The 24,707-nt window shown below is 42.8% G+C and overlaps 1 long non-coding RNA gene across 1 annotated transcript; it reads left to right on the top strand.

The window, feature by feature from the left end:
* Nucleotides 1-13,029: 13,029 nt before the first annotated feature.
* LOC147654915 (uncharacterized) lies at nt 13,030-23,803 on the top strand. The gene is made up of 4 exons (XR_015283419.1): nt 13,030-13,093; nt 14,354-19,231; nt 20,801-20,955; nt 23,624-23,803. It is a non-coding gene; the product is annotated as an uncharacterized LOC147654915 (long non-coding RNA).
* Nucleotides 23,804-24,707: the final 904 nt, after the last annotated feature.

Genomic DNA, 24,707 nt, shown 5'->3' on the forward strand with positions numbered 1-24,707 from the left:
ATAAATAATAGCATTCACACACATTTGGTTACAATGCTTAATAGCCGTATCAGGAATCAGGAGAAAAAACAATGCATCCTTTATAGTATTTTTAAAGGAATTAAAACTGCTAGTTGGGGCATTTTTTGCTTTTTGTATTTTCATTTGTTTTTAAACCTTGACTTAATGCCAAACTGTCACAATTTTAAAAGCAAAAAAACCAACAAACCCCAAACCAAAACAACCTATCAAATAAAAAAAAAAAAAAAAAAAAAAATCCGCTTCATTTTCCCATCCATTGCAAGCTCTGAAGCTTTTCCTACCAAAAATGGTCCAGCCTATTTCTTTTTATTTTAATGGTTTGATGCATAGGAAAAGGGTTAACTGCATAACTCAATCACACAATATCTTAGATTACAGATAGCCTGCAAGAAAAGGTTTTGCAGCGTGGTAATAACTACCACTGCATCGTGGGAACAGGCTGTGGCAGACAATGATGGAATTGACAATGGTGCATACAAAGGCCACCTTTGGGAGAAACCATATCTCACAGCATGCTGGGAAAAGTGAGAAATAGTAGCAGATGCTGTCAGGACTATAAGCAACAGATGCCTCCTGGCCAGCGTTCAGCCAGTACAACCAGATCACACCATTCATAAGCAGGGAACATTTTTTTTTTCTCCCTCTCTTTGTAGGAGGGAGGTAGCAAATACAAATATTGCAGAGGAATTAAAAACAGCAGATGGTGGCAGCAGGATTTGATGAGATCAGGGTCAGGTATGGGTATACATTTGGTAGTGGCATTAATCATCCTTTCCCTTTGGGAACTGAAAGTTCAGGCCACTAACACAGCATTAAATTGACCACCTTCAGGTTATGTTTTACTTACCCAGTCACCCTCAATACCCCCTTGTCATCCTCCCCCCTCTTGAACAGCATGGCCGCACAGCTCTCTCGTGCAAGGCTCTGGTAGATTTAAGAGAGTTTAAAAGAACATATGTTCAATATTTGGTTAATTCAATTTGTGCTTAAATCATTAATAAGCCAGCCAATCCTGAACAGGAAACGTTAAAAGCCTCCTATTAAACCCACTGCATTATCTCTCCCTCTCTCTTTCTCTCTCTCTCTCTCTCTCTCTCTCTCTCTCTCTTTCTCTCTTTCTCTCTCTCTCTCTCTCCCCATCTCCCTCTCTCTCATGCCAGGCTGGTTGTTTTCACCTACAAATGCTCTCTGTTTATTATCTGCTTGAATATATTTGGTCACCTTTCATCTTACATGTATTGCTCGAAAGATTTAGCTTATAGCTCCCGTTGTAAATGCTCCAAAGGAAATGAGGAGGTAAATAATACAGCTCCCTTGGAAAAACAAAGTTGGAAGTGTAAATGAGCTTTCTTGCATGGGTTGTTCAGTGCATTGGGTTCAATACAGTCAGATCATTAAAGGAATATAAATGAACAGTTCATTTCAGAAAGTGACACAGATTCCTTTTCAGAAGCTTGTTTCAGATTTAAGAGTGGTTTGAACTTCTTACAGGTCTCTGTGTGAGGACTTGTCAAACCTCTGAGATAATTTTACAAAACCAAAGTGTATTTTCTCCCAGCCATTGCTCTATTACTGGATTGTTGAGTAAACAGGATGGTGATGACGGTATAATCATTCCAGTGCTAGGGTTGTGGGTTTATTTGGCAATTAGGAGAACACAGTCCAGTAATTAGAGGATCTGCATTCTAGCATTGTCTGTGATGCTGGTTTCCTCACCTTGGATAGGTGATATTTTTTCCATTCCTCAGTTTTCTCTGTTGTGAAATTGACATTTTCATTATACCCGCATCAAAGGAGTAGTGTGGATGGTTAAACAAATTATTCTTCATTTGCCCAGCGAGTTTCTGGAGTCTGAAAAACATGCCCAGTAGGCATGTTGTGTCAGATGCCAAAGTCTGACTGTAAGGCACTTGTAATCTGAAACTTTGACACATAAAATGTAGGTTCTGAAATTCAAGGTGCAGGAGAGGTGAGACTTGACTTCCCTTTATTAAATCTCTTTTTCAAACTCTGGCCCTAGGCTTGTGTGGAGTGTTCTGGGAAGGTACCCAGCATTGCTCCAGCACCCTGGCTTTGCAGGCCAGTAGACCTTCTTAGCCACCCAAAGCATTGATTCCCTAGAGACATAACAGGGTACCTGGCAATGGGTTGTGGGTCAAACCAGGTCCTCCAGTAAAACCATCAGATTTAACTTGACATTATTTGGTCAGTATTTGCTATGTGGATGATAAACTTCTGCATCCTCATTATAAGTTTTTCTTCTAATTCTAAAATTCATTCTATCCACGCTGGGGATAGACTGGAGATTAGGAAGGTAGTATTTAATTTATTTTTCTGCCTGTTGCAAAAATATGCTGTGAAGTGCAATAATGAAGAAGATATTTTGTTCCCAGCAGGGAAAGAAAATATTTGCAGTCCCTTTTTCATTTGTTTTCCTTCTCCCAGACTGCTATCTTTTGCATCATCAAATTCATTTGCCTCAGGGTTGACTCCTTCTAAGGCCAGGTGACTCATCACTACTGGTAGGGTAAAAAACCTGAGCTTTCATTATCCAACATAATCTTCTGTTGTAATTACTTAAGCAAAAATGGGGGAAATCAGTGTTTTCAATGGGAGATTGCACTGGAGATAGATGTTATTTCCTACTTACTCTAGCATACAGAGTACATGAAAAATGAATTGTCTCCATTAAAAAGCAGAGGGTGTAAAATGAGCAGAAGGGAATGATTTTTTTATGTTAAATTATTTCACAGAGCTGTGGGCCAGATGGGACAACTAGAAAATTTAGTTTGACCTCATGTTTATCATAAAAGATTACATTTTTTCCAGTTATCTTTCTCTCAAGCCTGGTTCAGTGCACGCTTGCCTGAAGCACAGCTTGTGCTCTCCTGATGCAAAGGTGCTTATTTAATGAAATTCACAGCTTTGGGATATTAATAAGTAACATAAATAAAAAAGCAGTAGAGACCTGTATGGATAAAAAGATTACCTACATGAATGCTATCCAGTCTTTTATTATGAATGATAAGGCTCTTCTGGGACATTAACATTCAAGGTATCCACATCTACAATATTGAGGAGTTTATGACACATTTTATTATTCTTTTGAAGCCTCTGGCTTTGACCAATATATTTATGATACTGGCAAAGTTATGAGAGAGGAGTATTTATTCTGTTACTGCTGTGATACCCTGCTATATAGCAGGCTTCTACTGGATCTTATTGGAGGAAATATTTGTATCACAATCTGGGCAAGCACTAAGTTTACAACTACCAGTAGCTGAATGTGTACAGAGTAGCATAATCAAAGAGACTGCTTTTTCTAGTTGGATATGGTTCCTCTGGCTGAAGGAAACCAAGCAACCGTGTTGGCTCTGACACCTTTGAAATTCTGAAATGCATGTGATATTGTTGTACTAAATGTCAGACTGAAAGTGAATTTTTGTGGAGTCTAAGCCAGACTGTTTTTTTCCAGAGCTATGGATAACATACTAAACTAATCCCTAAATCAGACACTACAAGATCCCTGTAAATGTGAATTTGAATGATGGTGTTTTGGAATCCACATTGAGTTGTGGAGCCAGCTGTTCAGAAATGGGAAAAAGATTGTCCTGAATCCTGAACTTTGAGGTACTGAAATCTTGCAAACAGGGTTATAGATTTGTTCTTCTGAAAGAACTTTGCTTGTAATGAAAAGACATGTTTAAATGTGTTGGCTAAACAAACCTATTCCATATTACCCATTAATAGGGTAGGACGGATGTTCAGTATTAAGTACCTGCCACTTAAAAAGACATTCTGGGGACTGGCAACAAAGACATTTCCCAGCAGAAAGGCAGAGCCATGCCTAGTGTGATACTGGTGGGCTTTGCAGCATAGAGACAGAGATGAATGTAGTCAAGGATATGGGCAAGACAAGACATGTCCATTCTCCAGCGGGAATATGGGGATGCAGCTTTGGAGTCTTTGGAGCGACTACAATGCTCTGTGACTCCAGCAGAGTGCAATCCATTGAGCTACAGGGATCTACAGGGATCTACCTCAAAGATCTGGCCTGTCCTTAAGAATACTGAGCTCCCTTTTAACTTATACGGAGGTTACCAAAAGCTTTTTAGTGCCTTTGTAGATCATGTCTTGATTGAAGTTTTAACAGCTGGATGAAGCTCTGACCTCCCACACCTGTCTCAGATGATCAGCAAGATCCATTCTTTTAGTTTCCAAGTTGAAAGAGAATGGCTTGTTTGAGAACTTTTTCTTTTAATAGTCAATTTGGTGTGGTCAACACAATTATCTTCCCTTGCTCTTTTCTCAAAGTTTGAAACTCCCGTGATTGCTGGTGAAAGCAAAAATTAAAAACCAGATCTTCTGAAGCCTTATCAAACTTGTGTATTTGTTATTTATTTTGGGATAAATCTTTCCACCCAACAGGAAGTTCTTTTGTTTTAACTTTCTGTCTCGAGGAGCCAATTGTCAAACTTGCCTCGGTGCCCACAAGTTCAGCTGTCATTAGGCCTTTCTTCTGAAATGACTAATTTCCATCACTCCATGTCATCCATGAATGGGAAAGTAATCAGCACCATTTAGAGAGAAAAACCACTTGAGCTGCAGGATCCTTTTCTCTCTGCCGGCTGATTGTGATTTCATATCTTTTATGTAAAGCAGACTTCCAGAGCTGTTACCTATTTAAGGAATTTTTCAATTAACATTTTTTTTCTTCAAGAGTGACCAGGGCCTTTCGATTCCATCACAAAGGATTGGCTTACTTTTCATATAACACTGTGCTCAGCTCAGTTCCTTCATCCTGAAAGTCTTTTATTTGGCAGTGATAATTTGGTTTAAACCCTCACCAATCAATAGCTGATCAATGCACAGCAGGAGAGGATTTCTATTGAAAACCCATTACACTTCAAGGGACTAAAAATTTCTCATTTGAACAAAAAGTCCTCCAACCTTATTCAAAATCTGTCTAATTGGCTCTTGGTTAAAAACAAAAATAAGCCTAAAAAGGGAAGAATGTTCCATATGAACATTAAGGAGAGACCGAGGGCTGGTCCTGAAAGGTAATGAGAACCTTTAGTTTTGGAAGAACTTGGGTCTATCAGGACATGCCAAGGTTAGGTTCCAATGTTAAGATGCATATTATGAAAAAGGTCATATTTATTTTTAAATGTTTGTGTTAGGATTTGATTTTTCTGGAGTGTGAATTATAATATTTCCGAATAATAAGTCCTTCATAGTTTTTCTCCATTCGCAGGACAGGACAAAATCAAATCCCAAGCAACATGTGTAATCCATTATTGCTCACTAGTTCTTCTCTTACCCAAGAGACCCGTATGGATAAACATAATCGCAGGGTGTAAATATTGAAAAGCTGGCCTCAGCACTATTGTGTTTTGGACATTGGAAATTGTGATGTAGAGGTTTGTGCTTTCCTGCAGAATGATCTCCAGCTTTCTCCTGTGCTGTGAACCTCATGTAACTGACACTGTGGGAAACTTTGTCATTGATTTCTGTGTCATCGCTTCTCTGTCCAGCCAAGATCACAGAACCACACTGATAACAGTTTGACAATAATTTCTGAGGTTGCTCTGTGAAATGCCCTTTGCAAACTCCTGTTTTGGCAGGTGGTGGTGGTATTGTGGTCTGATTCCCCACAGTTTTGTCTCTATCTCACTTCTCATTCCTGTGCTACTTCGCTGTCTCAAGCAGATGAGGCGAGGCATCTCCACAGCTGCAAGAGCATGTGTTCCTGCCAAAACCAGTAGCTGTATCTGTGCCCCAGCTGTGTGACTGCTGCCACAGTGCAGTGGTGGCTGCCTCCTGGCCTCAGAAAGAGCAGAAGTACCAGGAGTGAAGCTGTACAGATGGTGCGCCAAGGAAGCCTTCTGCTGAGCGTTACCTCTCTGAATAGGGGATCACTTATTCTGCTCCAGGACATGCTGTGCCCCATGTCACCTCCCTGGGGAATCAGTGATGGTCTCAGGCTTCTCAGAGGCGGGGAAAAATGGTACTTCTCCACATGATCTAAAGAGAGAGATCTTTCTCATCTTTTAACTCCACTAGGCAGCATATAGTTGGGCTCTGGGTTTGCTTTGTCCAACCAGATTAACCCAGAGGCCCTACAGAACACTGGTATCCTCTTTGACCACTCCTACAGTGGGAGTCCCCTGTCAATGAAAATTCTTCTCCGCCCAGCTCCCCCCTCTTGTAATAAATGTCCTCTGGCATTACTGATAACTCCAAACTGTGAGACCCATACTAGACTCATCACTGACATCTGTGCCCTTTGTGTCACAGTGGAGTTCAGATTGCCCCCCTGGTTTGGCATGATCCAGAGATGGACTTAGGCTCCTCTGTTTGGAGTTAATGCTGCAGTTTTCATGCCAGAAATATCTTTTTGAAGAAGATTCTTTAAATGCCAGAAGTGACTTTTTGAAGAAGATCCTTCATGGAATGCCAGAGACAGATCAGACAGATGTTAGGTAAAATGAGGAAGCATGGGAAATCTCAGAAGGGATCCTCTTTTCAGATATCAGTCTTTCAGACTACAGATCCTCTTGGACCAAAAATCATGATAATGATTTTTCTAATACTAATGATAAATCATGTAGTAATAATAGCAAGAGAAGTAACAGTTGCACATGATGCCTACTTTTCAGTAATTTACTCAGGAAATCACAGTGTAACACTGGTTCTTGAGTAGTTTTTGCAGGAAGTGAGGTTTCACAGGTTGTCATGTAAGTGCTCTTGATCTTCCATGACACTTTCTCACCCATTAACCAAGATATATTTTGTAGGCTGATGTTTCGCTTTACTTTACAGAAGAATTGGGTGCCCACATCTTTCTTTAATTTTATTTTCTTTCTCTCTCTCTTTCTCTGTCTCTCTGATTTAGACTGGAATGTCTCGCTGACATTTCCAGGAATGCAGTCTTCCATACTGACATAAAATGGTGACTATCAACTTTGTGCTTGTCTTTCTATAGAGTGAAAAAATTCCCAGTCTAAGCACTTCCAAGGACGGTTAAAAAGTAGATGAAGAAACATAAGGAAGAGCATTTATTTTGACAAGACAAAGTTTTGGCACCTTTACCCACACTCCCTAATCCATTAACCCGAGCACTGGCTTCAGCAGGCTCCTGGGATAAGGTGCTATTCAAGAGGGCAGACTGAAAGCCCTTACTTTAGTTCTGAGTAGTTAAAATCCAAAAAGGTGCATTGTGTTAGTAGTCCTTTCATAGCCCCTGTGCCTTTAATGATAGCCATTTCTCCTTATTGAACCCTTTCTACTCCTTTTCTTCTCTGTTCCTCTCTCCTCCTTTAAAGGCTCCTTTGAGTAAGTGCTGTGCCTCTTATTTTTCTTTTCCTTTTCCTGCTTCCTCCCTCTTATTTGTTTAAACCATTCCCTTGTTCATCTGCTCTCATTTTCTTTCTGCCTTTTACCCCCCCATTCAGTGTTATTCTCTGTTTTTTTTTTTTTTTTTTTTTTTTTTTTTCCCTGTGTGGGTGTGAGCACATTCTCCTGCCTTATCAGCTCTCTGGCCCTTTCTCTACAATATCTGAGTGGATGCTGGAATGATCTTTAGCCAGAATCTCCCTAGGGGTCTCAGTCCCAGGCTCCAGAGCTTCTGAAATGAGATGGAAAAAGAGAGACACCCTGGCAGCAGCTTGTCCCTAATGGCCAGATGGCCAGCACTCACATTAATACAATATCAGGCATTGCTGTAGTTCTGCCTTGGAAACTGCTTGCCTGTGCTGGCATCTTCTCACACTCCTCTGACAGCCATGCCAGTCCCAGCACCCTCTTGGGAAAAGAAATGGAAATGACCACATAAATACTTTGAATTCAAGTCACTGTGCAACAACAATCATCTAATATTTTCATGCGTGAATGTTTATGTTATCCCCTCCCCCTGCACGCCTTCCCTTCTGTCCCCCTCCACTTCCATTATACATTGTCCTTTCCTGTATGTTTTGCTGATATTGAACTCGGCTCCCTTGCAGCCTGGGACTGATGTTTTTGAATTTACCCTAGCTTTCATGTGTACATCCTTTCACACTGTGCTTTGTCGGGTGGGACACCAGAAAGTGATTGCACATGGTCAGGGCTGGAAGCAGTCAACTATCTACAAAGGAACAGTCAGTTGTTAATGTTTGGCTGTGGTGAGATGGAGGAACAAGCAAGCAGGCTGTACCTTTTTTATTTTATTTATATATATATATGTATTTTTCTTTTTGGTTGCCTTTTTTTCATGACCTTGTAATACTACGGGGCTTTGCTTTGTGTTGTGCCATTCCCAGAAAAACACAGATGTGAAAGAGAAAGTTTTGTGGCTGATGGCAGATCAGAGCAGGCAGAGGTGGAAAAAAGCTGTCGAGTTCATTTGCGCTCACAACCACTCTTCCTTGTGCCACCAGGAGCTCATGACTCAGCCTACCTCCAGAGCCAGAGCTGCCCCTCTGGTTCTAGCTTACCAAAATCTCTGCTGAACACAGTGCGGTGTGAACAGGGCTGCTTGTAGGGCTCTTTTTCCCAGCCTTTGACAGGGTACATTTTGGTTCAGCTTTGGCTCTTGTGAGCTCAGACTTGGCCTGCTGTAAAGAAAACATGTGCTTGGTGTCACTTGAATGTCCAAGCTAAAGTTGCTCACCCCGGTGTGTTGGTTTGTCTGTGTGCAGCAACCCTCATCCCGTGTACCAAAGGAGGAGAGTTACCTGCCTGTGTGGGAACACTGCCTCCTCCCATGGATCCTAGAACTTCCCACACTCACATATTCTGGTGCTGGGCAGCCTGAACATGTAGGAGCACCTAACACCTCAGCGAAGTATCAAAGCATAAGCCACTGAGCAGAGAGGTGAAATGTGAGGCACATTTTAATTCCTCCAGAGGACCTGTGCATGGAGTCCCTCATTCCCCTTGACAGGGGACTGCTCAGGTGGACATTCCCCTGCTGGTGTGAATAGGTGGCACCACCAATGCTATACATGCAGCTTTGTTTGCTTTTTAACCTCTGCTTGTCTCTTGCTTTTCTGTCTCCCTGACAGCTTTCTAATCTTTCCTGGTTTTCTTTTGCTTGGAGTGGGAAGGGGAGGGAGACTTAATCCTATACCGCTTCCTTTTTTTTTTTTTTTTTTTTTGTAGGATAATCCTTGCTTGTTTAGGATCTGACCCTGTTCCCCTGGAGTAAATCCCAAAACTCCCATCTAGTTCAATGAAAACAAGAGCAGACTCTTAAACCATTACTGCTATTAATTACATTACAATGATGCTAAATACAACTGCTATGACTGTGATGTCTTTTATAACTATTAACATTGCTAGTATTGTTATTCCAACTAATAATATGGCATTGCCTATTGCTTTTCTTTGGAACTCTTTGTCAAGGCTGGGAGAAACCTATGCACCTTAAAGGATTTCTGGTTGAGAAGACAGAAATTATTTGGTGAGAAGCTATACAGGAAATTATCTCTTACGATAAAAGAGGCAACAGCATTTAGTTGAGTTTGCATCTAAGGGAGTGCACAATAAGTGGAGTTAAAAAAGATGGAGGCTGAAACAAATAGAGCTTGGCAGATCTGGCTCAGCTTTGTTGAAGATGTTTATGAGCCTCTGAGGTGGCTTGAATGTAGTAGTCTAACCAGACAGTGTTACCTTTAGACTTAGGGAGACATAATGAGGGGAGAACAGGTGGCCTGTCACTTTATGCACAGAGGGTTAGTAAATATTTGTCTGCAAACAGGGCTGGCATTAGCACACAAGTCTGAGTGGGGCTTCATTAAACACAGTTTCTGCTTCAGATCATTAATTCATTTTAATTATGTGTCCACTGGTCAGCGTGGGTTGGGTCAGACGTGGGAGACACGTGGGAGTCTGCAGGGATGCCCCGTGCGCGACAGCCGGAAGGGCGCCTTCTATGCACCCAGCCCACGTGCACCTTTCTCCTCCCTCTTCCTCTCGCCCAAGAGCTAACAAATATTGCACAGGACATTTCCTCTGGGATTAAATAATGCCTGGTTGGGGTTAATGGCACTTGGCTGTGCTTCATGTCAGCAGCTCCACCTAGCTGGTCATTAATCCATGGCCTCAGGGGAAGTCCTGGATTTCAATTATTGCTGGATTAATGAGATTAGATCTAGTCTGTACCACTCAACACTAATTTCCTCATTTGAATGTTTAAAATTGTGTGAGTGATGGGAAAAAATTTTATGCTCTTAATATATTTAAAATTCTTCTCTATGTAGACCACATCTCGGGCCTTTGTTTGACCTAGGCAGCACCTGAGGAGACCGAGGATACTGAGGGAATCAGGAAGTGCAGGAAGGTTAAAGTCTTTGTTAGGAACAGAAATTGCACTAACCAGGGCTGTCACATTAGAGCTGGTGCAATGGACTGACAGTGAGTTCCACTTAAACACCAATCAATATTAATGGCAATGGAGAGAGCAGCTTCTGGCCTGAGTAGCGTGTGAAGCAGTTCTTGTGCATATTTATTAGGGCATAAGTGTGTAGTATGGGATCCTTTTCCGTTGATCTAATCTGATTATATTGTCCAAGACAGTTAAATATATATAGATAATAAAAGCATATGCTGATGTAGCCTTAACTTGAACAACGAATATGCTATTTGATTTTCCTCTGTGGTGGGAGATAACCTTGATTCATGTGTTATAATTTCTATGTCTGGATTGCTGAATTTGTGTATCTTTTGTTGATGTTTTTCCTCCAGGTATAAGACAAAGTATTAATCTCCAAGTATTAATCTCAAATGCTAACTTGTGTGCACCTTTATATATATAATATATCCTGAAGCCATTTGGGTTGGTCCCATTTTCTCCATGCTGGAGAAAGGCCTCTGCCTTTACATTTCATGCTCAACAGTTAAAAGCGCCACTGCTGCCCACTTTTCATTCCTCCATGTTACTGCACACTGATGAGGTGCTGCTGTGTCCCTTCCTGAACTCCAGGCTTGACCTCCTGTCCTCTGCTCTTGGCTGCCAGTGGGCAAAGGCAAGAGATGCCCTGTGGGCTCTGGGGTGCTGGGCAACACTGCACACTGACCCTTAACTTTCCTGAGAAAGAGGAGGGAAGCTCACCGATTTCTTTAAACTTCTGATGTGTTTTCAGGCAAAACTGAAGCAGCTGTGAGAGTTCTGTGAGAGGAAATACAATATAGGCCTAATGTTCTTTTCAAAAGCCTAACTAAAGACAGGGATATCCCCATTACAAATCAAAACGAGCAACTTCTGTCCAAAGACTGGATCATGTTAAGTATAAATCCACAGAGGGGTAAGGCTGAGAAATTGAGCCTCATTTATGCCTTTAAATGTGAAGACTGCAGCACAGGGCTCTGTTTGACACTGCTTCTCCTTCTAGCCCTTGAAGCCTTCATGCAGTGGCCTCTTGTGGGAGGAAAGGTGGAGGCATTGCCTCTTTGCTCAGCCTCTTCTTTAAGGCTTTCTCTACTCAGACTAGTGAGACCATGGGATCAAATCCTGTGGGAGCAGGGAAGGGAACAAGCTGGGTTTTCCACTTTCTTGAAGGATGTTCCTAGCCCAAGTACACTACATCAGAAGGCCAGAGGAGCTGCTGACATTTATCCTCCAGCTGTGTTTAAAGGGTAAGAAGGTCCTGTTCAGTCCTGGGACATAAAGCATTGAGGCATTAGCCTTTAGAAGGGCAGGGTGGTAGGTAAGTGTGTGGTTTGTGCAATCCTCAGTAGTGTGGTCAGAGCTTTAAGACACAGTTTTTCCCTAGCTGCTCTATGAGTCCATCATGGCATAATCTAAATAAATTTTGGACACCTGTGGGCAAAAAGTGTGCAGAGTTCCTGGGGTGTGGGGAGGCTCAGGCTCTGCACTTCCTCCTTCTTAATGCAGGTGTTGCCAAGAATCCAAGGGCTGCAGAAACCTCACTGGGGCTGAGGCCAAAGAAAGAGAAATGAATGGATGAGAAGATTGGCCACCATTCCTTTTATCAGTATGAAAAATTTCAATTAAAAAATAGAAGCAAGTAAAACCTGCAGGTATCATAGGATCTCATCAGTGATCTTATCTAGCCCATTGTCCTATCTTGATAATGCTACTATTAGGAACTTGTCTTCATTAGAGGAAGGTGTATTAGTGTCCTCAAAATAGTTACAAAATAACTAATTCTGGCAATGTCAATCATTGTCTGAATTACGCTGAAAGCCCACAATTCTGTATATCACATATATATATGTAAGTAAAATGATTCTGACTGCTGTAACCAGATGTCCCCATTATCCATGTAAAGGACAGAGGGCATCGTGAATTTTTCATGCAGAGTGATTTCCATTTAAGTGCTGATCTGGATAACATTGATCTGTAGTCCCCTGGTCATGCTATTATTCTTTCATAGACATGAACAGTTTTGATTCTTCCACGGGAAATATAATTTTTTTTTTTTTTTTTTTTTTTTTTTTTTTGCCTCTAGATTGCTGTAATGAATAGGACCCAGAAAGAAAAATGCTAAATGGAGCAGGAAGCCTGTGTGTGCCATAACAAAGAGAAGAGTTTTATAGAGAACTTTCTAAAAAATGCAAAATGTTGACCAGAAGTATCCTTTAGGAAAGTGATACATTTGATTATTATAGCCGTAACAATGAGCTTTAGTTACAGGAGTGGTAAATTGAGTATCTCACTGGGGACAAGGCTGCAGATTAGACTTCAACTTGGAAATGATATACATTCAAGTAAGCTGAATTTGATCCCAGCCTGACTGTGTAATGTGGTTGGGGGGGTAGGGGGTGGGGCAGGGAAAGCAAGAAGAAAAAGAGAGAGAGATTATGGGGTGTGTGGACCATATAATGCTTGTGTTTGAACTTGATCCACCTGAGGAACCAGCAGGATGATATGGTAGGGGCCCACCTTGTCCCTTTCGTCTTAAAATTCGGAGAAAGGAACTGTGTGCATCAAAATTTGTCCTCTATTAGAGGTTTATTTTGTCATAATCCTTGTCTGTGCTAGACACTTCCATGTAAATCATCCGCATTCTCAAACACACAGCAAACATCAGGAGAGCTGTTAACATGTGCAGAAAGGTGTCAGAACATGGTGAGGGAGAAGATCTTTGCTATCTTGCTTGAAAGTCAAACTGAAGAGAACAAGAAAGCCACAACTTTGGTTATATTTTCTGGGTAGAGATGACAAATATCCATCTCACCGTATGACTGCGGCCCATATCCTGTGTGATGAGATGCTGCTGAGAAATGAAAAATAGCATCTGTGAGAAGTGTCCCACATGCTCAGACTCTCGAATGTTAGTCACTGTTCCTGGCACTGGTTCCTCCATGTCCAAGCTCAGCACTTTCCCAAGTGTGTGGTGCAAGGCTTTGCCTGCTCTCTTGCACAGCAGAGCCAAAGCTAAGAGGTGGAGGGTTCTGTGGCAGGACCTAAGCCTCTAGCATCTGTCCCCAGAGAAAAAGGAGCAGTGTGTTTAGTCTCCCACTCTTTTGTACAAACATTCCCTGAAATCAGCGGATTTGCTCACTTCCATGAATTTTTCACTTTTGCTTCCTGTGCTGAGGATGTTGTTTGAACAGACCCCTGGGTACCAGGTAGCAAGAGGGCCGAGGGCAGTAAGATGTCCCTCTTTCCCCCACCCCCCCCTTTCTTTTTTGGAAGCCACCAAATTTTGCACAATCTGTTCAACTCATCTCCAGAGGTAAAAGACAGAAACAGTTGCCAGTTATGTGGGGCTCAGTGATCAGCGGTATCAATGCAGTCCCTTCATTTGCCTCCTGGCTCTGGCTTCCTGATCGGTATGGCCGTTAGCAGAGACAATGCCAGCAGAGCAGATGCAGAACTACAAACCACTGAAGGATGAAAGGGAAAGAGAAAAGTCTGTTTATTGCAGCCAGCTCTAAAGGGGGAGGAAAAAATGACCCAAACTCCATCCAATTAAATTTTCTAATTAAACTGGGGACACACACATTCTATCCCTCTTGCATTCCCTTTCTGCACACACGCACATGCTCATGCACACGCGCATCCCGGTGCTTGCAAAGTGGGGGTCTGGCCATGGAGCTCATCCTCCCAGTTCCTAGTAGAGCACAGTGCAACAAACAAGAGCCTGGTCAATGATAGAAATTATAATTTTTTATTTTTTTTTTAATGGAAAAACGTCTCTGTTTCACAGCAAAAGTGTTTATGGGAAGAACAGCTGATAAGATAGAAGAAGCAGTAAAGAAAAGAAGAAACAATGTGAAATAGGTCACCTCCCCATGTTTTATTAGCAGAATCATAAAATTAAACAAACATTCTGGAAGACTTAAACATTCTCTATGCTGACAGAGTGTTTTGTTGCTTTTCCAGTTCTGTGTGTGGCTGGAGAAATCCTGATGTGAGTAGCTGAAGGTCCTTGGCCATGCAGCTGGCCCTCACAGCTCCCTGCTTTGGCCCTGTCATTGGGAGAGAATGGCTGGGATGACACACTGCTGGAGACAGCCTCTGCCAATACACTGAGTCTTCAGGTAACTTTTCTTAAATAGGGCTTGGAGATGGATCAATCTCACGAGAGCACTGAGGAACTCCTGTTCCCCTGAGCATCTCTTTCCAAAATAGTTGCAATGGAAATGCGCAAGGTCAGTCAGTTTAGAAAAAGGAGAGCTGTAATAATACACTTGATAGTAAATACATCCAAGCTAAGCATGAGTGCTTCTGGTAGTTCAGCTGTGCTTTGATATTGGCAAAAAAAATGTCTTGAATTGAGACTTAAAAAAAACCACAGCCAAAACACAGTATATGATCTCAGACATCACTTGTCAGCCTAAGCAACAAGCATCTGTTGATGAGTGTCTTGGGACTTATCACCATAAACATGCAGCGTGCTGCTCAAAACAGGAACTTGAATTTTGCAGGGTTATACTGAAACACCAGGCATAAATGAAAATTTGAATTAAAGTGTGTCCAACATGCTAAGAGTAACAGAGGCCAGGGCAAGGGCGCTGCGAGCAGATCATGACAACACCCAAAGCTACAATCAAGCCAGTCAGGTGCCGGTCACCTCCATCATTTTCCTTTGGGAGATCCCAGAGGCTTTAGGTGTCCAGTTCCTGAGGGTGAACCAGCAAACACCAAGAGTGGTGTCTGCAGCATGGTTCTGAAACCTAGTGGGATGTTTTCACCACAGTTGGTGTTGATGGTGTGGTGGAAAAGATGATCTCACATTTACAGAAGTTTTGGGCTGGGATGAAGGTCAGCTGGCAGGAGTTCACACAAGATGACACAGAGGGAATGATTGGCTAGAGACAACAACCTGTAATTGTATCCAGAGGGGCTGTGTACAATTATATCACTCCCAGCAATTATGTATAGGAAGCTGTGATTTATGAATCAGGCTAAAAAGATGTTACTGGATACTAGGCTGCCTCTTGAGTTCCCAAGTAGCCTCTGTGTTGAAAACCTCACTTGAGTTTAGTGATGGTGCTTGTGTGTTCACCCAGGACTGTGGCACCTTCAGGTGAGACAAGCTGGGTTGGGGGTACCAAGGTCTCTCCAATGCAAAGGCATTGAGATTCTGATTCTGTGATTTACTTTGCTGCCTCAGTTGTTCCTTCTCACAGGCTCCATGGAGTGGGCTGGGGTTCAGAATTGGCACATCCTAGTCAAACACTGAGCCCAGCCTGATCATGATTTTTCTGTGTAGTTGATCAAGGTGAGTTAACTTGGATTTGCAGACTTTTGGTTTTGTTCTAGTGAACAGAAAGCTTGAGGTCAACAGCTCTCCGTTTGGCAGTTTCTAAATCAAAATGGGTAACACCCCAAACTTTCTGGTTGTGAGCAGTTCTGGGTACAGGATTGACACAAAAAAATAATAAAACTGAGAAGTAGGCAGCAAACCACTGTGTCAGCACAGAGATGACCAGAAGTGAAACCGATATAAATTCAATATGCATTCAGACTATAGAATATGTTTTTCACAATCAATCCCCTTTTCAGTCTTTCCACCTGCCCTCTGTATAGTTTTTTACCTGAGCTTCTGCTTAGGGGACATGGCAAATTATGCCTCTTGACCATGTTCACAACACCAGCCTATGAAGGTTTTTCAGGGACATATTAAAGCTCTCTCTCACTGGACACATCTGTTTGTTGGGAGAATTGTTGTATGTCTCAGGATGTAATTCTGAGCAGCAAAGGCTGCTGAGATCCTACCTTTTCAATAGGATGAACTACATAGTTTTGCTGCCTCATAGTAATTCTCTGATATAAGTGCTGATGTTCTGCCATTTTTATCTGCAAGACTGACTTGGATTAGAAAAGTAGTTTTTGCTGACTGTCACAGGTGAAAGGAGGCAGATCAGAGGAGAAAATAACAGTTGACCCAGTTTCCAAATCAGGACCAGGTGCTAAATTACTGTGTCTGAACATTCAAATGAGTGCACTGGTCCCTAAATACCTGTTTTACTAATCTAAAAGACACTTGTGGAATGTATTGCAGGGTCAGGGTGCTGAACTTCATTGTCTGAGTTTGAAAATGGGGCATTTCATCCCAGGAGTGCAGAAGAAGAAGGGAGCTCTGGTTGCCATCCACTCCAGTCTCAGAGCTTCACTGGCAGCAGCCAGGCAGTGTGCCTCAGGCAGAGGCTGAAGCAGAGAGACAGAACCCTAATTTTGGAGGGAAGGCAAGGCCTGGGATCTGGGGACAGGGCTCAGTATAATGGTCGCAGGAGGGATCAGGCTGGGTTTGGGCAGTGTGGCCATCTGCCCATGGGGAAAGCAGAGGTAGCATTGGTGGAGTTTAATGGAAGAAATATTTAACAGCTCTCTTGGCATTTGGATGGGCTGTGGCTTAATACCCAGGTAGCTGATCAATCCACCTTCAAGATGCCTTTGCTCCTGAAAATCTGCTGTTCATACTCCTGACTAATCTGACCAGACGCAAGCAAACAGAATTTGTGCCACTGACATATGTGTGGACCTTTTGGAACATTGCTTATGTTTCTAAATATGAATGACTTATTTCTACTTAAGGTGATCAGATTCCTGTTGTTAGCAGTATTGATCCATGCTGCTCCTGTAGATACCCTCTGGCCTTTCCTTTTCCTGTATTCTTTTGGACAAATAGGAAAACATGTAATTATTTCCTTTAATGTAGCTCTCTTCTTCCTACTGACAGTGGGACCCCTGGATGCTTCTGCTCAGTGTTCCACCTCACCTCCTTGATGAGAAAGGGGTATTCCTCCCAAAAAACATGAGTTGTTCTCACCTTTCTGGAGTCTGAACTTCTTTACATTTGAGGTATTACAGGTAACTCTGTGGGGAGAACAGAAGTAGATGGACAGACAGAAAGGTATACAGAAGAATAGTCTATGGTCAGATTAGAAAGAAGTACCCACCATTTTCAGAAAAATAAGTTTTTGTTACGTAAAGGAGCAATGGTTTAATATTGCAAGATAAGTACTTTCCTTAGGATAGATGTTAATTGGCTTGTAGTAGGGTTTGCTTCTGTGCAAAGATTTCTTCATTCAGTCTTAACTTTTTTGCTGCCATAATGTTAGTGAAGTATTTGTTATACTTGAACAGAGCAAAAGCAGTAAGACATTTACATTATTTCTGTGAAAAAAAAATAGTATTATCAGTTTCCAGAGGAAGAAAAATGCCTCCTGATGTTTTTCAGTGTATTTGAGGTCAATACAAAAAGCAATTTCACTTTCAAAGAACTTTTACATCAGATTTCCCTGTGGGAGGGGATTCACCTGCTGCTTCTAGCAGAGACCTGTTTCCATCCTGCCCCCCATCTATGAAGTCCCCTTCTTCTGCCTGATGTGGTGAGACAGTAGGGGATCCTCTGCTTCTCGTGATGCAGCAGCTGGTGCATTTGCCACAGGGATGGTGTAGAGTGGCTCCACCAGCCAATCTCCTCCTCAGGGTCCCTGATGCTTCTTAACCTTTCCACCTCCTCTCTAAGCACTGCCACCATGATGAGCAGATCATCTGCCTGGTCACATTTCACACAGCTGTTGTCTCTGCTGTCATCCAGTTCCAGTGCCAGGCTCTGGCACTCCCTGCAGCCTGAGACCTGGACAGCTTTGTGTTTTTGTAGGAACTTAGTCTGCACCATCGCATCCTTTCCAATGGCTGCACTGCTCCCTGCCAAGTGGGTACCGCAGCTGAGCTCCCTCCAAGAGACTGATGACCTCCTTCTTTTGAGTGATGGTTGACTGCATCCTCCCTCCCTGTCCTTCCTGCGTGAACTGCTATGCCCACTGCTGCAGGGAGCTGGGATTGAAGATGGGATTGTCAAAGGTTCTGAAAGGAAGTGAGGTGCTGACTTTCTACCTTCAGCTCCTTTGAAAACTACCACCTGGATTAATTTCAATGTTGTAATAATGTGTAAAAAGCCTAATTTGGAAGAACTGGAATTTTAGCAGTGAGGTCAAGAGTGGAACAGTGGAAAAACAGCTGGACAGAAAGTAAAGCTGTTGGAGCATTCAAGAAGGTCAATGTCTTCAGGACATAAATCAAACATTTCCAGGTAATACTGAGCCATGCAATGTCTTTCTTGTGTCTTTGAGAGTTCCCAGCAAGCCTTCTGCCCTGCTGCCTTGAGTGAATCTAAATCTAAACTGATCAAAAGATAATGACACTTACCTTTTGGATTGTGTTGTTTTTTGGGTTTTTTTTTTCCCCAACTGAAATGCCTTCTATTGGCCTTCTGAGAAATCTGCTCCTGGTAGAAAGCTGGAGGGAGCTGTAGATACCTACATACTCGATTTTAGAGTGGAGTGCAGTTTAGCAAGATGCAGACCAAACAGGTCTGGAGAAGGAATCTGGCTTCTGCTTGGATTCTTTGATGCCTAATAATGACCGAGAGACCCCAGGGAGCAGTGTCTGTATCAGAACTTAAGAGGGACTCTTCTCACAAAGCCTTTCACAAACCTTTTGAGAAGCTGAAGTACAAAATATCCCTATCCCTCTGAAAAAATTCATTGAAAATTTCCTATGAATTCAAAAGTTTTTAAACAAAAAATAGACATAAATTCACAACTAGCTGAATTAAAAGGTAACTTGAGGTAGAAAACTCACAGTGCAGGATTATGTTTTCTTTTTCTGTAGCTGTGAATGCTGTACATTTGCTTCTCAATACTGTTCCTGTGACTGGGTACCACGCACTTTTCATGCATGACACATTCACTGACAAGATGACATCCAAGAAGACACTTGAAGAAGCAGAGCACAGAGACAAGAAAGGTGAAAAATCTTTTTGAAGAAGGAGTTTCTCTCACATGCACGTCTGTGTCTCCCACCAAGGTGGAGATTACAACTAAATAAGAGCTATTCATTCTCTAACCAAAGTTTGATCCGTCTCTGCATTCGAATCAGCAGCTCAGCCCCACCAAGTCCCTGAAACACTGTTTGCATTGTTTACTCTGTGTGGTACCAGGAAAAAGCTGGTGTTACTGTTATTTAGCACCACCATTCTCCAGGCTGCCAAAATCCTTGTGCCAAAAAAGAAAGGTCATTTGAACCTCAGTGTCTGACAAAACAAGCTCAAACTGTCTACTGTGGGAACATGCTTTTTCTTGGGCTGATCCCATTCTGCAGCCAGAATGGGTAATGGCAAGCTCTTCCCCTCCCGCTGTGTCTGGAGGTGAGTTCTAAAATCCCAATGAATCATTTTGTTTGTTTTGTGACGCCTTTTATTTTTTAATAGACACTGCCTTTTGTTAATGACAAAAAAATGGCTCCTTCCATCTCTGTGAATAGCAGTTGCTGCTGCGGGCGGCGTGTGCGTCTCGTGGCTGCTGGGCTGCGCACCGGCGCTGCGCTGGGCCAGCCGGGCGGGTGCAAGAGGCTCTTTCCAAACAGCTCTCGTTCTCTGCAGATGCCTCTATCAGTTTTGTACAGCTGCCTTGCTGATGAGACCTTTACGTGGTTACGGTCCCCAGAAGTCTGATCCCTGGTTGCTCTATGCACCTCCAGCTAAGTCTCCAAACACTGTGGAGGCTTTAAAATGATTGATCATGAGGAATAAAGGCTCCTAAAGCCACCTGTTTCAGATGCTCAGTGCCTACAACTCCCATTACTCGGAGTAGACACTGGACCTTCAGTGGCTCTGGGAAAATGAAGCCACAGAATCACTTAGGAAGATGAGGAACTTGCTTTGTGGTCTCATGTGTGGTCTTGTGAACCTGTCTGTGGTCTCATGGAACAAGCCATATTTTGGAGAAGGAGGGGAACCCTCTCTTGCAGGCATGTCCATCTAAAGTAGTCTGTTGCTGCATCACAGTAGGGTTGGGACTGTTTTCAAGCCTGGCTGGAGGCACATGCAAGTGGCATAGCAGCTTGCAACACTTGCTGTTTCCTGCAGGATCAGGATGGCAGCTTGGCCCAGCTGAGGTGATGCCTTAAGTTTTAGCTTTCATATTTTTCAGATTCTGCACTGCCTAGGTGTGTAGTTTTGAGTTTCATATTAAGTGTTAGTGAGCTCTCTTCACAGAGTAGGTAGACAAAACAATTCCTTTTCTAGCTTAATACCAAGGACAATTGTTACAAGTTTCAGGCCCAAAAGCAATGGTGGACTGAAGAGAGAAAACAAGGAAGATGGGACTTTGTAACCCGAAGCTGTAACTGGACAATTAATTCCAATATGCCGATGAATAAAAGCTTGTGAAAGTGTGAGACCTTGAGAACAGCCATCCATTTTGTGACCATTTTGGGTTCATCTTGGATGTAGCCCTGGCCAGGCTCTTGTACTGCCCAAGGTGTGTCCTTTAGGGCCTTTCAATAAATCCCTAATTTATTCTTAACTCTGTCTAGCCTCTGTTCTAGGTCAGCCTTCTCCAGGCATCAGAGGGAGGCACTGACTGGGGATTTGGCAAGGCCAGAGGGCTTTAGGCTCTTTCAAACCCCAGTGGCATCCATGTTGGACCTGTGCCCAGCCCAAGCAGATTTGGTAGCTAGAGGAAGGCCAGGTGAGTTTTATTCATAGGACCCTTTGTCTCCAAGGAGGCAAGAAATTCAAATAAGTTAGTACTTGAAGTCATTCCCCATGGTAATTGAGCTTCAGGGGAGAATTTTGTGGCAATTCGCATGGCTAGGAATGATTTCTCAGTGAGTAACAAAAATCTGGTTAGGGGTCCAGTGTTTTCAAATGGCAAAGCTTAGGAAGGTTTTCACTGTCAAATGCAGACTCATTCTCCTTCCAAGCACTGCACTGGTGACTGGGAAACACTTCACATCACCTGGCAAGTTTTAAAGCACCACATTGTTTGGGGATATCACCAAGGAGTCCACAATCAAGGCCTCAGTGATAATGCTCACTAATGTTTACTAATACGAATTTTAATGGCCTCTGAACCATTGTGTTTGTGGAGTGTCCTTCACTGGATATATTCAAGAACTGTCTGGACACAATCCTGTGCCAGGTGCTCTAGAATGACCGTGCTCGAGCGGGGAGGTTGGGCCAGATGATCTCCTGTGGTGCCTTCCAACCTGACCCACTCTGTGATTCTGTGAACTAGTGTCCATTTATCTCTTTCATGCAATGCCTAAACAGTAAAAGATCCATAAAAAGAACCCTGCTGAGGGAGTAGGGGTTTTGACTGTGGTCTAAACATAAGTTTATTTTATCTCTGTACTTTGGAACTGTAGATACAAATCTAGGTAAAATTGATACTGCCTTAAGCTACTCTGAAACTGATAAACAGTTTGTTATGCAGAAGTGGCTAAGCCATGCAGTTCATGGTGTTTCTTATAAAAGTAGGGGTTTACTCAGAAGGACTCTGAATAAATTTCCTTTTCTCTGAATCAGGCTTGTTGGCTGCATGCACTTCAGCTCCTTAACTTTCTTGATATGCCATGTGCAATGTTGTACATGAATTTTCAAGCCACACAAGATGCCTGTGCTGTATAAATATAATAAATTCAAAATAGCCTTACACTTTTTTCTCCTTACACTTTTTTTCAAAGACATGGATAGCTCCTGCTCTTTCCATGTCTCTATTGGACTTTATTCATATATCCAAAAATAACCCCTCTGTCCTGTCTTTTGTAATGCTGTCAGGTCACTTCCAGCACTGCGTATACATCTCACTTTTTCGGAAAATCCTTTCCACCATAAAAATATTCCATCAGAAGTAGTTGTGTGACCTTGAAGAGAGTATCCCCTAGTGCCAGTGGAGATGTTCATTCGCAAAGCTCTGCCTTCAGCCTAGTGCCACGCACTGCAGAGTCCTGCAGGAGTGTTACCACCCCTCAGCACTACAACGGTTTTCCTTGAACATAACACTAGAAAGAGCAATGGGACTGGTTTTTCTGGAGCAGAAGTTGGAGAAATCACTTATTAATGTCCAGTAGTATCCCCTGGAAGTGGGCTTTCAGTGTGTCACATCTGCTGGCAAGCTGTCACTGTTCTTGTGGAAACTGTGATGCCAGCCGAGCACTATTAACCAATAACCAAACCATAAACCATTGGTGCTGCATCTTATTTGCAATATAACAGCTGAATATGGGCACATTTTCAGTCACCTCAAGGGGAGTTTGGCATGTAGATAAAGGGTAATAAACAGTGCCTTGCTTTGATATGGAACAAGCCAATAAATTGTTAAAATGTAAGTAGCAATAGACCTACAAAGTGATAGAGTCTCACATGGGGTATGTTCTTGAAGAATAACTGCATGTCAGCTAGGTGAAAGCTTCCACCGTGGAATGTAGGACATAGCTTTCACAGGAGACTGCAGTGACCAGAGATTTCAAAGCAAAGAATGAGATAGGAGAAAATGTTGTTCTGAGTGCCTCTGCACCTGCCCTGGTAAAATAAAGGCACTTACAGTCTAGAAGGGCACAGAAGAAAAGAACAAACAAGATGGTGCCCTGCATTTCAAGAGTCTCTTTTTACATAGCTCTCCTCTACTGAGGGTTAGCACACCCCAGCTTTGCCTTCCCTTCCAGGAGGAATGCAATAGCACTAGCAAAGAAACATACCTGCAGCTTACAAACAGCTGGTATAGCATAGTCAAGGCTGTCAGCATGAAGACTTCTGTGGCAAAGCCTAGTTTGCAAATATTGGTGCCAGTTCATAATTGCCAAACCCTGGTGCAACACTTTCCCTGCCTGTTGGGGAGTCTGTATGTTGTGTTCAGACTTGGCTTAGAGCCCAGAGCAGCCTGGGTTTTATTCTCCTTTTGTATGAACATGGAGAAGATTTTCCAGTAGGATGGATGGCTTAGCAGATAATGCACTGGCCTTTCAAAGTTGGGAACGTGGTTTGGGTTCAGTTTGAGGTCTCAAGCAAAATGATCTTACTGGTCTAGGCAATTCACAGTCAGTTGTATACAACTGTCTGCACGCTGTGAATTTGCCTCTGGTTTGCCTTGCACAGGTTTACAGTATTTAAAGAAGAATGCCAGCAAGGTAGTGGTGTTACATCAGCCTCAGCTACTTCCACCCCACTCTGCCCTTCTATGGCAGTTTATACTAGTATTTGAATTCCGTTTGTGTGCAAAACTCCTGAGTGCTGGGATCTTCAACTTTTTTCGTCTGAGCTTGGCTTCCTCTTTTATTGTTTGGGTTTGTTAACTGGCTGCTGTTGTCCTTCTCAAGTCCCAACAACCATTTTTCAACCCCCTTGTTTTTCCACAGGAAAGCCAGGAAGAAAGGCGTTTTCAGCATGGCCTCTCTCCTTGCTGGGTTTCATGCACAGACTTTAATCATTGCCTTGCCTGGAAAAGGGAAAGAGCTTTTCTTAGAATGTCCTACTGCAGCATATAAAGACTTCCCCCCTTCTCCCTTCCTACTCATTAAAGCACAATTGTTGACTGCTTTGGGGTCCCTCTGGGTAAGGCTTGTTTGTAATGTCAATTACCTTGAGTTTATGAGTTAAGAGCTGTTGCCGGTCCTCTGGAAAAAGGAATCCTTCATTTAGCTGTCACTGGCATACACTGCGGTTCATTCGGCCAAGAGGAAATGGGGATTAAAGGACCTGGTCCTGCTCCCGCAGGAGGCGGTGGTATGGCTCCTGGTGAGAACAATGGGAGCAGACCCCAGGCTCAGAGGAGAGGGTGGTCCTAGCTAGGGTGCTCCCCTGCTCCCCCTCTTCCCTAAGTGAATGATGATAATTACTGCAGGAGCGTCTGCTCGGTTCACTTCCTCCAATTGTTCCTGAGCTCTTATTTTGCTTGATGCTCAGAAAGGGTCATTTGTTTAGCTGCATAGCAAAGCTTGTCTAGAATGACTTAATGTGTTCCTGAAATGCTTGAAAAGGTGGGTGACCACTGCAGAGAGAGGCAGAGAGAGCAGCTGAATAGAGGTTCCTTGCATACTTTAGCCCATCCTGGTCAAAGTCATAGGGGCGGTTGACAGTGTTGGTGGCACGAGGCCAGTTTTTTGATGAGATATAAAGAAGCTGTGATCTCATTTCCAAACAGAAACCTACTTTTGGATAACTTGAGTCAGTGTTCAAGTGCTCTTTTTGAGGAATTAAAGTGGTTCACCTGCCTGCTAACCAGGTGCTTTGATGAAGGATTGCTTTTTGTCTGCAGTGGTTCCCCAGTGCTCTCTTAGGGAGAAGCAGAGTGATAGAACATGAAAGAGGGAAGTTCTGTCAGCAACCCAAAGCTAATGAAGGCCCAATTATGACACTTTTCACCCCAGATGACTTAATTGTCACTGGAATGGACAGATCTGAATAGGAAAACCCCTTTTGTTTCAATTACTGAGGAGCACA

The sequence above is a fragment of the Cyanistes caeruleus genome, chromosome 2 (assembly GCF_971803275.1).
Source record: "Cyanistes caeruleus chromosome 2, bCyaCae1.hap1.1, whole genome shotgun sequence".
NCBI classification, from domain to species: domain Eukaryota; kingdom Metazoa; phylum Chordata; class Aves; order Passeriformes; family Paridae; genus Cyanistes; species Cyanistes caeruleus.